Source organism: Triticum aestivum, unplaced genomic scaffold (genome assembly GCF_018294505.1).
Source record: "Triticum aestivum cultivar Chinese Spring unplaced genomic scaffold, IWGSC CS RefSeq v2.1 scaffold175564, whole genome shotgun sequence".
Lineage (NCBI taxonomy): Eukaryota > Viridiplantae > Streptophyta > Magnoliopsida > Poales > Poaceae > Triticum > Triticum aestivum.
In genome coordinates this window covers 3,107-12,963 of record NW_025227156.1, presented here as the reverse complement: position 1 = coordinate 12,963, position 9,857 = coordinate 3,107, and the positions used below count along the sequence as shown (strand labels likewise).

The 9,857-nt window shown below is 50.5% G+C and overlaps 1 pseudogene; it reads left to right on the top strand.

The window, feature by feature from the left end:
- The first annotated feature begins 3,295 nt into the window (after positions 1-3,295).
- LOC123172636 (receptor kinase-like protein Xa21) lies at positions 3,296-9,340 on the top strand (annotated as a pseudogene).
- The last annotated feature ends 517 nt before the right edge of the window (positions 9,341-9,857 follow it).

The window sequence follows — 9,857 nt, the reverse complement described above, 5'->3', positions numbered from 1 at the left end:
TGGCCAACCGCGACTAAAGGCCTTTGGGCACCTTTAGTCGCGGTTGGCCTGGCCAACCGCGACTAAAGCCCCTCACGTGCACCAGCTGGCCACCGAGCGCCCTGGCCCAAGCCTTTGGTCGCGGTTCGTCTGCCGAACCGCGACTAAAGACTTCATTAGTCGCGGTTCCTACAGTTTCGCGACTAATGGGGCTGGACGGAAGCCTCTTTTTCTACTAGTGACCAGCCCCTTGTAATTAACCCCTTCCAGCGACAGAATGAAGTTTGCAATACTACGGTTGGCCACAGTAAACGAGAATAAGCAAGCGCTAACCTGATGAATTAGAGGGTAAGCAAAAGGCGAGCCTATCCAACCGTTGAGCAAGGCCACCACAGCGGCCGGTGGCGGCGCCGGCACAGGCAGCAGCACCTCGAGCCAGACCAGCGTGGGCAAGGAGAGGGCGGAGGCGGTGGACAGAGGAGAACATACCGGAGAGGAGAAGTAGGTGAGTGAGAACTCAAGACGAGCCTCCCCCGGCGAGCGGTGAAGAGGCCCGTCGCCACTGGTAGCCGCTCTCCGCAGGGCGTCGGGGGTCGAGGAGGCCAAGAACCCGCCGCGGAGCAAGCAGCCACGATGGATGTCGTCGTCACTGGCGGCAGAGATGTCCCTTCCCGGCGCGATCCCACCGGACAGGGCAGGATCGGCCGCCCCGGCGCCCATTGCAGTCATAGCCAAAGGGAGGTCCCAAGGCGGGAGAGACGACGGGAGTGAGAGAGGCACGTGCCAGGCCAGGCCCAAGGCGGCGGCCTGGCCGGCCGTGGTGGTGGGCGCCGTGGCTGGAGTGGCCGTCGGGCGGTATCGTGGAGTCGCCTCTCCCCTCTTGTCCAGCAAAATATTTCTTTACAGATGGAATATCTATTATCTTATTTTTCTTTTCTTTGTGAATCCAGTTCAGGTCATTTCAGAGGTAGGTAATACATCCTTGTGAAATGGCTTTGCCCATTTGTTTCTGCTAATGTATATTTTTATCTATACAAAGTAGGGAATATGCCCTTTTGATTTAGAGCAAAGATATCTACTTATACATGGCGCGGAGAGGAGTGAAGAGCATAAATGGCACATGAATATCGTATGCAGACAAGCAATTTTCACTCAACTAGGTGACTCCATATTTAAAAGTTCAAAAAATAAATCAGTGTTCCAAACCTGATTATGATCGATCGGTGGTGGGTTCTGTCAAGAGGAAGCTGATGTGTGGGTACTTATATATCCCAGCTTAGCTATTGCTCTCCCGGTGAAGTGAACTTGCACGTGCGATTCATCGAGTAAAAATGACGAGTGAAGAAAATAAATAAATTAACAAGACAAGAAAAGAGAGGAACGCGGCCGTTCAAACCACCATGCGAAGACGAAGTCTCTGCCTCAGAACACACCATTTTTTTGTCAAACGGTCAGAATAGAAAGAATGCTGCACTTCAGACAAAAAATGTGGCGCTGGCACAATTTTGCTCACTGGTGGGCACTGGGAGTGACCGTGCTGTGCAGAATAGGATGGATATCATTTTTGGAATGCTAACAACTGCTCAGTGTCCATAAGATTTTCTTTTTCACCAGTGATTAAGTGCTTTCTTGTTCAGCACAACAACCCTCTGTTTTGCTGATGTTTTTAATAAGGTTTTGATTAGGCATCAAATAGTTTCAGACAAGCTACGACACAAATCTGGGTGGATCGGACTAGTACGAAACTACATTGAAACTGCACATGATCTATAGAAATGATAAAGAAAAGAATCTGAAACTCGTTGAAAGCATCGGGTGAAACTCAAACCACTGTGAAAATCAAACAGACACCCAAACTATACGAAATCATGGCCTCAAAAAACTTCCATTTAAAGCCATATAAAATGTGCATCGACAAATAAAATCATCAGTGTTTCATTTGAATTTCAATTTTTTTTTTAAATGTCCACCGGAACATCCGCTGAAACTATAAGAAAATCATGAAACCACGTACGATGGTCACTGAAAGCCATATGAAACATGTATCGAAAAAAATTTGGTTCATACAATTTCATCAACATTTTATTCCAGTTCCAAAACATGAATTTTAAAATCTACTCCCTCCGTTCCTAAATGTAAGTCTTTGTAGAGATTTCACTAGGTGGACTACATACGGAGCAAAATGAATGAATCCACACTTAAAATGCATCTATATACATCCGTATGTAGTTTATAGTGGAATCTCTACAAAGACTTGTATTTAGGAACGGAGGGAGTAGAAAATATGTTCACCATTGGTAAAAATTTCAATTGATTCCACTGTGACATGAGTAGCACCAGTTGATTCCATTGCTGATTAATCTCACCAAGGCACTCAGCTTAGCTAACTATCTCATTCTTACCAAGTGAACTACCACATGCGTTCAACTAGTCAAAAGAACGAAAAAATATTTGAATAATTAAAGAGGGAACGCGTCCGTTCATACCAACTAATGTGCGAAGACGAAGACTATGCTACTTCAGACTACGCCCGTCAAAGAATAGAGAGAAGACTGCACTTCAGACAAATATTGTGGCGCTGGCACAGTTTGGCGCAATGCGGATATCGTTTTCGGAGTTGCTAGCTATAGTAACTATTGCTTCCATAAGATTTCTTTTGTGTCTCAGTCGTCCGAGCCGAGTTACTCTATCATATTTGTATTCTGAGGTTTTTATTTTGTTGCCAGGGATAGTACATTCCCACTTGAAGTTGAAGATACCATCTAGTTTGGCTGGAGTTCTAATTATTAACCTGCATCCTCACCTTTGAAACTTTGCTCTGTCTCTCTCCTGTGAGGAAGCTTCTCGATCGCCTCATTAATCAACCAGTGCATTTCCTGCAGACCTGGGCCTGCACGTTTTTTGCTTACAGTATGAGTAGTCAGTCAATTATATGCTTACCCTAAGGTTAGGCTCCACTATCTCTTGGTTGCGTGTGTGTGCCAGCATCATCAGTGTCATCACACATTCTGTTATGGTATTGCATTGCCGTCCTTCTACTTAAAGTGGGTGCAGTGAGCCATACCGTCACACCACAGTTAATAAACATCCTCTTGCAAAGCGAGAGCTTCCATTCATCCCGACCGATAGCAGAGTCATGGCAACTTTGTTGTTTCCAGGCCTCTGTCGGCCTCTCTGCCTCTTCTTGGCTTTCTTCTGCAGCCTACCGTTACTAGGCATCTGCAAGGAATCAGAGAGCGATAGACAAGCCCTCCTGTGCTTAAAGTCCGGGCTCTCGGCACCCGCCGGAGCTCTAACTTCATGGAGCAACGTGTCCATGGAGTTCTGCAACTGGCACGGGATCACCTGCGGTGTGATGTCCCCTCGGCGTGTCATCGCGCTGGACCTTGAATCCCAAGGCATCTCGGGCTCCATCCGGCCTTGCATCGCTAACCTCACTTGGCTGGCAAGGCTCCAGCTGTCCAACAACAGCTTCGGTGGCGGCGTGCCGTCCGAGCTTGGCCTCCTGAGCCGGCTCACCAACCTCAACCTCAGCATGAACACTTTGGAAGGTACCATCCCGCCCCAACTCTCTGCATGTTCCCAACTCCAAGTTCTCGGCTTGTGGAAAAATTCCCTCAGCGGAGAGATCCCAGCTAGCCTTAGCCAATGCAAGCGCCTTCAAGAGATTAACCTTGGAAAAAACAAGCTCCAAGGGAGCATCCCTCCTGCTTTCGGAAACCTTCCTGAGCTGCGCATATTAGATCTGGCCAGTAACACACTTACCGGCAACATACCGCCATCTTTGGGCAGCTTCCGTTATCTCACATATGTTGATCTCGGGATCAATGCTCTTGGAGGGGTCATCCCCGAGTCCTTGTCAAATAGTTCATCTCTTCAAGTACTTAGGCTCATGAGCAATAGTCTTACTGGAGAACTCCCAAAGGCTCTCCTCAACACTTTGTCACTTGGTGCCATTTGCCTCACACAGAACAATTTCGTTGGTTCCATACCTTCTGTTACTGTCATCTCTTCCCCTCTTAAGCATCTCTATTTAGGGGAAAACCATCTTTCGGGAAGAATACCTTCCTCACTAGGGAACCTTTCCTCCCTACTTCATCTTCGTCTCGCAGACAATCATTTAGTTGGGAGCATCCCCGAGAGCTTAGGTTATATTCCAACATTAGAGATATTGACCTTGAGTACAAACAACTTATCTGGACCTGTTCCACCTTCTATATTCAACATGTCATCCCTGAAAAGTCTTGGCGCATTTGACAACTCACTTGTTGGAATATTACCCATCGACGTCGGCTACACCCTACATAATATCAAGGACTTAATACTCTCAGGAAATAATTTTGATGGACCAATCCCAGCCTCTCTTCTCAAAGCTTACCACCTACGCTGGCTTGACTTGAACAATAATAGATTTATTGGATTCATACCATTCTTCGGCTCGCTGCCAAATTTAGTGCATCTCGATTTGGCATCCAACGAGCTAGAAGCAGATGACTGGGGATTTGTCTCTTCACTATCTAACTGCTCCAGATTAAACATGCTGGCCCTCGATGGAAACAATCTCAATGGAAAATTGCCAAGTTCTATTGGAAATCTTTCAGATAGTCTTGACTCGTTGTGGCTGAATAGCAACCAAATTTTTGGACCTATACCACCGGAGATTGGCAACCTTAAGAGCCTCAGTATATTGTACATGGACTACAATTTTTTCACTGGTAATATACCACCAACAATTGGGAAATTGCACAACTTGATCAATCTATCCTTTGCGCAGAACATGCTTTCAGGTCAGATTCCAGATACTGTTGGCAATCTTGTCCAGATGAGGTTACTCGAATTGGATCATAACAGTCTCAGTGGAAGAATACCAGCAAGCATAGCACGATGCACTCAACTCACCAAACTAAACCTTTCTTACAACTCACTGGATGGGCTCCTACCTGGTTAAATCTTTAAAATCTCTATGCTTCCTCTAGCTTGTCTGGAGGAATGCCAGATGAAGTTAGCAATCTCGTTCATCTGCAGAAAATTAACATGTCAAATAACAGGTTGTCCGGCAACATTACATCAACCCTCAGCCAGTGTGTTGATCTGGGGTATCTTGAGATGCAAAACAACTTATTTGCAGGAAGGACTGCACAAACATTGGCCAACTTAGTCAGCATAAAACACATGGATATTTCTGGGAAAAACTTGTCTGGAAAACTACCAGAGTTCCTCCAATCCTTGAAATCAATGCAAGACCCGAGTTCATCCTTCAACCATTTCACTGGAGCAGTTATGACATCGCTGGTGCGGTGTCAATCGAAGGAAATGATCATCTGTGTACAAGCATCCCAACGGGATGTATTTCTCTTTGTATGACACTGGCTGGCAGCAAAAAAGTAGAGACTACTGTGTTATGACCGGTTTAGCTAGGCCCACCGGGCAATCTTAGCCCACAAGTTATCTTAGGTTAATTCTTAGGCAAGTTATCTGGGTTATAAATATAGGCTGTAAGACTCTTTTTGGAATCAAGCAATAAAGATATTTTCTATCCTATTGCCCGACTCCAGAGGAGCCGGAACCCTAGCCGCCACCAGCCCTAACCGCCGCCGCCCTCCTCCTTCCTCGCGACGGCGCCGACGCACCGGAGCTCGCGCCCTCGCCCCCAACCTTTGTTGTTCTGCCCCTACAACCTACGGAGCAGAACTGGTAGGAACCCTAGTCCTACCAATTTGGTATCAGGTACCCGGGTTTCGACCATGTCCTCGCCGCCACCAATTCCGCCGCCACCACCGCCGCCGCTGCCCACCAACTCCCCCACCGACGCTGCCACCAACTCCACCACCGCCGCCGCATCATCGCCGAGCGCCACGGCCTCGCTGACCCTCCCGTCGGCGCCAATCACCCCCGCCCCCGGCACAACGCCGGGACAGGGCCAGCCACTGCCGCCCGCCAAAATCGCCGCCGTCGCCTCCACCCATGCCAAACTAGTTTTCGCCGGAGGCCATGGCCGGCATGCTTAACGACCTAGTCGTCGCGGTCCAAGGCATACTCCTTTACTTGGCTAGCCCGTACGGGCCGCCCCCGCTGCTACCTCCGGCCGCGGGACAGCCGGGCCTGCCGTGGTACTCCATCCCCGCAGCCATCACCAGGGGGTACCCGGCGCTCCCATCGCCGGCTGCTTCGACGCTGCCTTGGCCTCAGTGGCCCACGCCGGCGCTCGCGGCGCCACCCGCGCCGCCAGCCACTGCCCAGGGCCCGCAGTGGCCGGCCTAGCCCATGCCACCCCCCGCCTAGCCGTCCCTCCCGACGGCCACAGTGCAGGTGCCGCCATCGCCACCGCCACCGCCCGGCCCTAGCCTGGGCCGGTCCGCGCCAGGCGAACTCCCGATCCAGGAGGTCTGCTTTCCGTCGTCACCGTCTCCGCTTCTAGGCTGGCTCCACGGGACGTCGCCCCCGCCGCCTTACACAGAGGCCCGGGCACCGTCGGGTTCCCAGTTGCAGCCCGAGGCGTCGGGCGCCACGGGGTCCTACGCCGGCCTTCCCACCGGACCTCTGCAGCCGGCGTCGACGGCGCCCCTCTGGCACCTGTAGTCGTTGTCGTCCCCGGCGTCCACCGCCCCTGTCCAGCCCCCGCCACTGCCGCTGCAACCACCGGCGCCGGCCCTGCCTAGATCGGGGGCACCCTCGCCGGTCGGCCTTCCGATACAACAAGTTCGGTTTCCGCCATCCCCGTCTCCAGTACCAGCTTGGGCGGCTGGGTCTTCACCTTCACCGGTCTACACCACGGCTCCGGAGCAGGCGACCCCGTTTCCGCAGTTCGGTGGGCCATCTGGCTCCGTGGGTCCCTACCCGGAGTACCTCGACCAGGCGCCACCCGCCTCGCTGCTCCGCACCTCCGAGCCATCTCGACACGGCGCTCCGACCCAGACACCACCGCGGTTCACCAAGATCGACTTCGCCAACTATGACGGCACGGAGGACCCTCTCAGCTGGCTCAACCAGTGTGACCAGTTCTTTCGCGGGCAGCGCACCCTCGCCTCGGAGCGGACCTAGCTCGCCTCGTACCATCTCCGTGGCGCAACACAGACATGGTATTACGCCCTCGAGCAGGACGAGGGCGGCATGCCCCCTTGGGAGCGCTTCCGCGAGCTCTGCCTCCTTCGCTTTGGGCCCCTGGTCCGTGGAAGCCGCTTAGCGGAGCTCGGTCGCCTTCCCTTCACCTCCACAGTGCAGGACTTCGCCGACCGCTTCCAGGCCCTAGCATGCCACGCGTCGGGTGTGACGGCGCAGCAGCGGGCCGACCTTTTCGTCGGTGGACTTCCGGATCACATCCGCGTGGACGTGGAACTTCGGGGACCCCAGGATCTCCAGTCGGCCATGTACTATGCCCGCACGTTCGAGCGCCACGCGGTGGTCATCCAGCAGGCATCACCGTTCCGGACCGCTGGGTCGCTACCCAGGCCGGATTCTGTGCAAGGTCGGCCTGCGCAGGCTTCCGCGACACCCCTCGCCGCGACCGCGGTGCGCCCGTTCCGCCGGATCACCTCATCCGAGCTACTCGAGCATCGCCGCCAAGGGTTGTGCTTCAACTGCGACGAGCCCTACACGCCCGGCCATGCCTTCCGCGACTCTTCTACCTGGAGGTTACAGACTACATTCCGAAGGACGCCGTCGCCGCCGACCTGGCCGCCCCAGCTGCCGACAAGGTGGTGGCCGAGAAGGTGTTTGACGCTGGTTGATCACCTCGAGAAGTTCAGCAAGCACTTTCCCACCTTACAGCTCGAGGATGAGCTGTTTGTGCAGGCAGGGAGAAGTGTTATGACCGGTTTAGCTAGGCCCACCGGACAATCTTAGCCCACAAGTTATCTTAGGTTAATTCTTATACAAGTTATCTAGGTTATAAATATAGGCTGTAAGACTCTTTTTGGAATCAAGCAATAAAGATATTTTCTATCCTATTGCCCGGCTTCAGAGGAGCCGGAACCCTAGCCGCCACCATCCCTAACCGCCGCCGCCCTCCTCCTTCCTCACGACGGCGCCGACGCACCGGAGCTCGCGCCCTGGCCCCCAACCTCTGCTGTTCTGCCCCTACAACCTACAGAGCAGAGCTGGTAGGAACCCTAGTCCTACCATACTGGTTCTAGTCCTAGTGATTCTATTGCCAATTGTTGCTGCCACTACAATCCTTTCCTCTTGTGTTGTAACAATTTATTGGAGGAAATGGATGCAAGCAAATCTCCATTTGCAATATCACAATGAGAAGATATCATATGATATGAAGACTTGGTAAGGACAACTGATAGGGTTTCTTCTGCAAACTCAATTGGTTCTGGATCATTTGGAAGGGTTTAGAAGGGAAGTCTGCAGTTTCAAGAAGATCAAGTTGCTATCAAGATTTTCGACCTTGACATTAATGGGGCAGACAGGAGCTTCATAGCATAGTGTGAAACTCTAAGAAATGTTCGCCATCGGAATCTTGTAAAAATCATTACCTCATGCTCTTCTGTGGATCATACTGGGGCAGATTTCAAGGCCCTAGTGTTCCCATACATGCCAAATGGGAATCTAGAAACGTGGTTACGTCTAAAAGATCCTGAAGATGGTGAATAGAATATTCTGAGTTTAAGCCAAAGGACTAACATAGCCTTGGATCTGGCAGTTGCTTTGGATTATTTTCACAATCAGTGTGCACCTCCAGCTATACATTGTGACCTGAAGCCAAGCAATATTCGTTTGGGCCTTGACATGGCTGCGTATGTCATCAACTTTGGCCTAGCAAGATTCTTGTTCAGCACAGCAAATGCATATCAAGATAGTTCAGCAAGTTTAAGATGCTTAAAAGGGACCATAGGATACATCCCACCAGGTGAGATAAGCTTTCTTGCAAGATATTGTTTCTGTTTGTTCCTTATGCAGTTGTAAAAATAATGATGATTCTCTAATTTTATTATTATTTTTACATGTAAACGCAGAGTATGGAATGAGGGAAGAGATATCAACCAAGGGTGATGTCTATAGCTTCGGAGTGCTTCTGTTACAACTGATAACAGGGTGTAGTCCAACTGATGAAAAATTTAACGATGGTATAAGCCTTCATAAATTTGTTGATAGAGAATTTACAAAGAATATTCATGAGGTTGTTGATCTTACAATGCTACAAGATAACAACAATGCAATTGACATGATGGAGAATTGCATCGTTCCACTTCTAAGAATAGGCCTCTCTTGCTCCATGGCATCACCCAAAGATCGTCCCGATATGGGATAAGTTTCTACTGACATTCTTAAAATAAAGCATGTGGCCTCCTACACATGCATTCTAGATAAAGAAAAGAATTGGCAGGGTAGTAGCTAGCAACAGAAGTTCATGTAAAGAAGAGTAGCAATGTAATATCTTAAATTTCTTTTCTTTCTTTCTTTTTGAATGCACTTTGAGTCACTTCAGAGATAGTTAATGCATCCATGTCAAATGGTTTTGCACTATCACTACTGGAATTTTCACGTACGTCGGGTGTAATGCTCTTCGCCGAGTGCTAAAACACGGACGCTCGGCAAAGCAAGCATTGCCGAGTGTCACTCTCGGCAAACCCACCTTCACGGCAAACTACACTCTTTGCCGTCACTGCCTCACGGCAAAGAGGCACCGCACGACAAACCCTCCAGACGCCGAGAGACGCTCACGGCAAAAAGTAGCCACGTGGCATGCCGGTCCGCAACAGACGGCTCCGTCAGTTACTGTCTACTTTCCCGAGTGTGGCTCTCAGCAAAGCACATGCAACATCCTTTTTTTTGTGTGTATGTGTTTTTTCTAACTGACATGTGGTCCCACTGGTCACATTTATCAGTAAAAAAATGATGATATGCTTGCCGAGAGTGGCTCTCGGCAATCC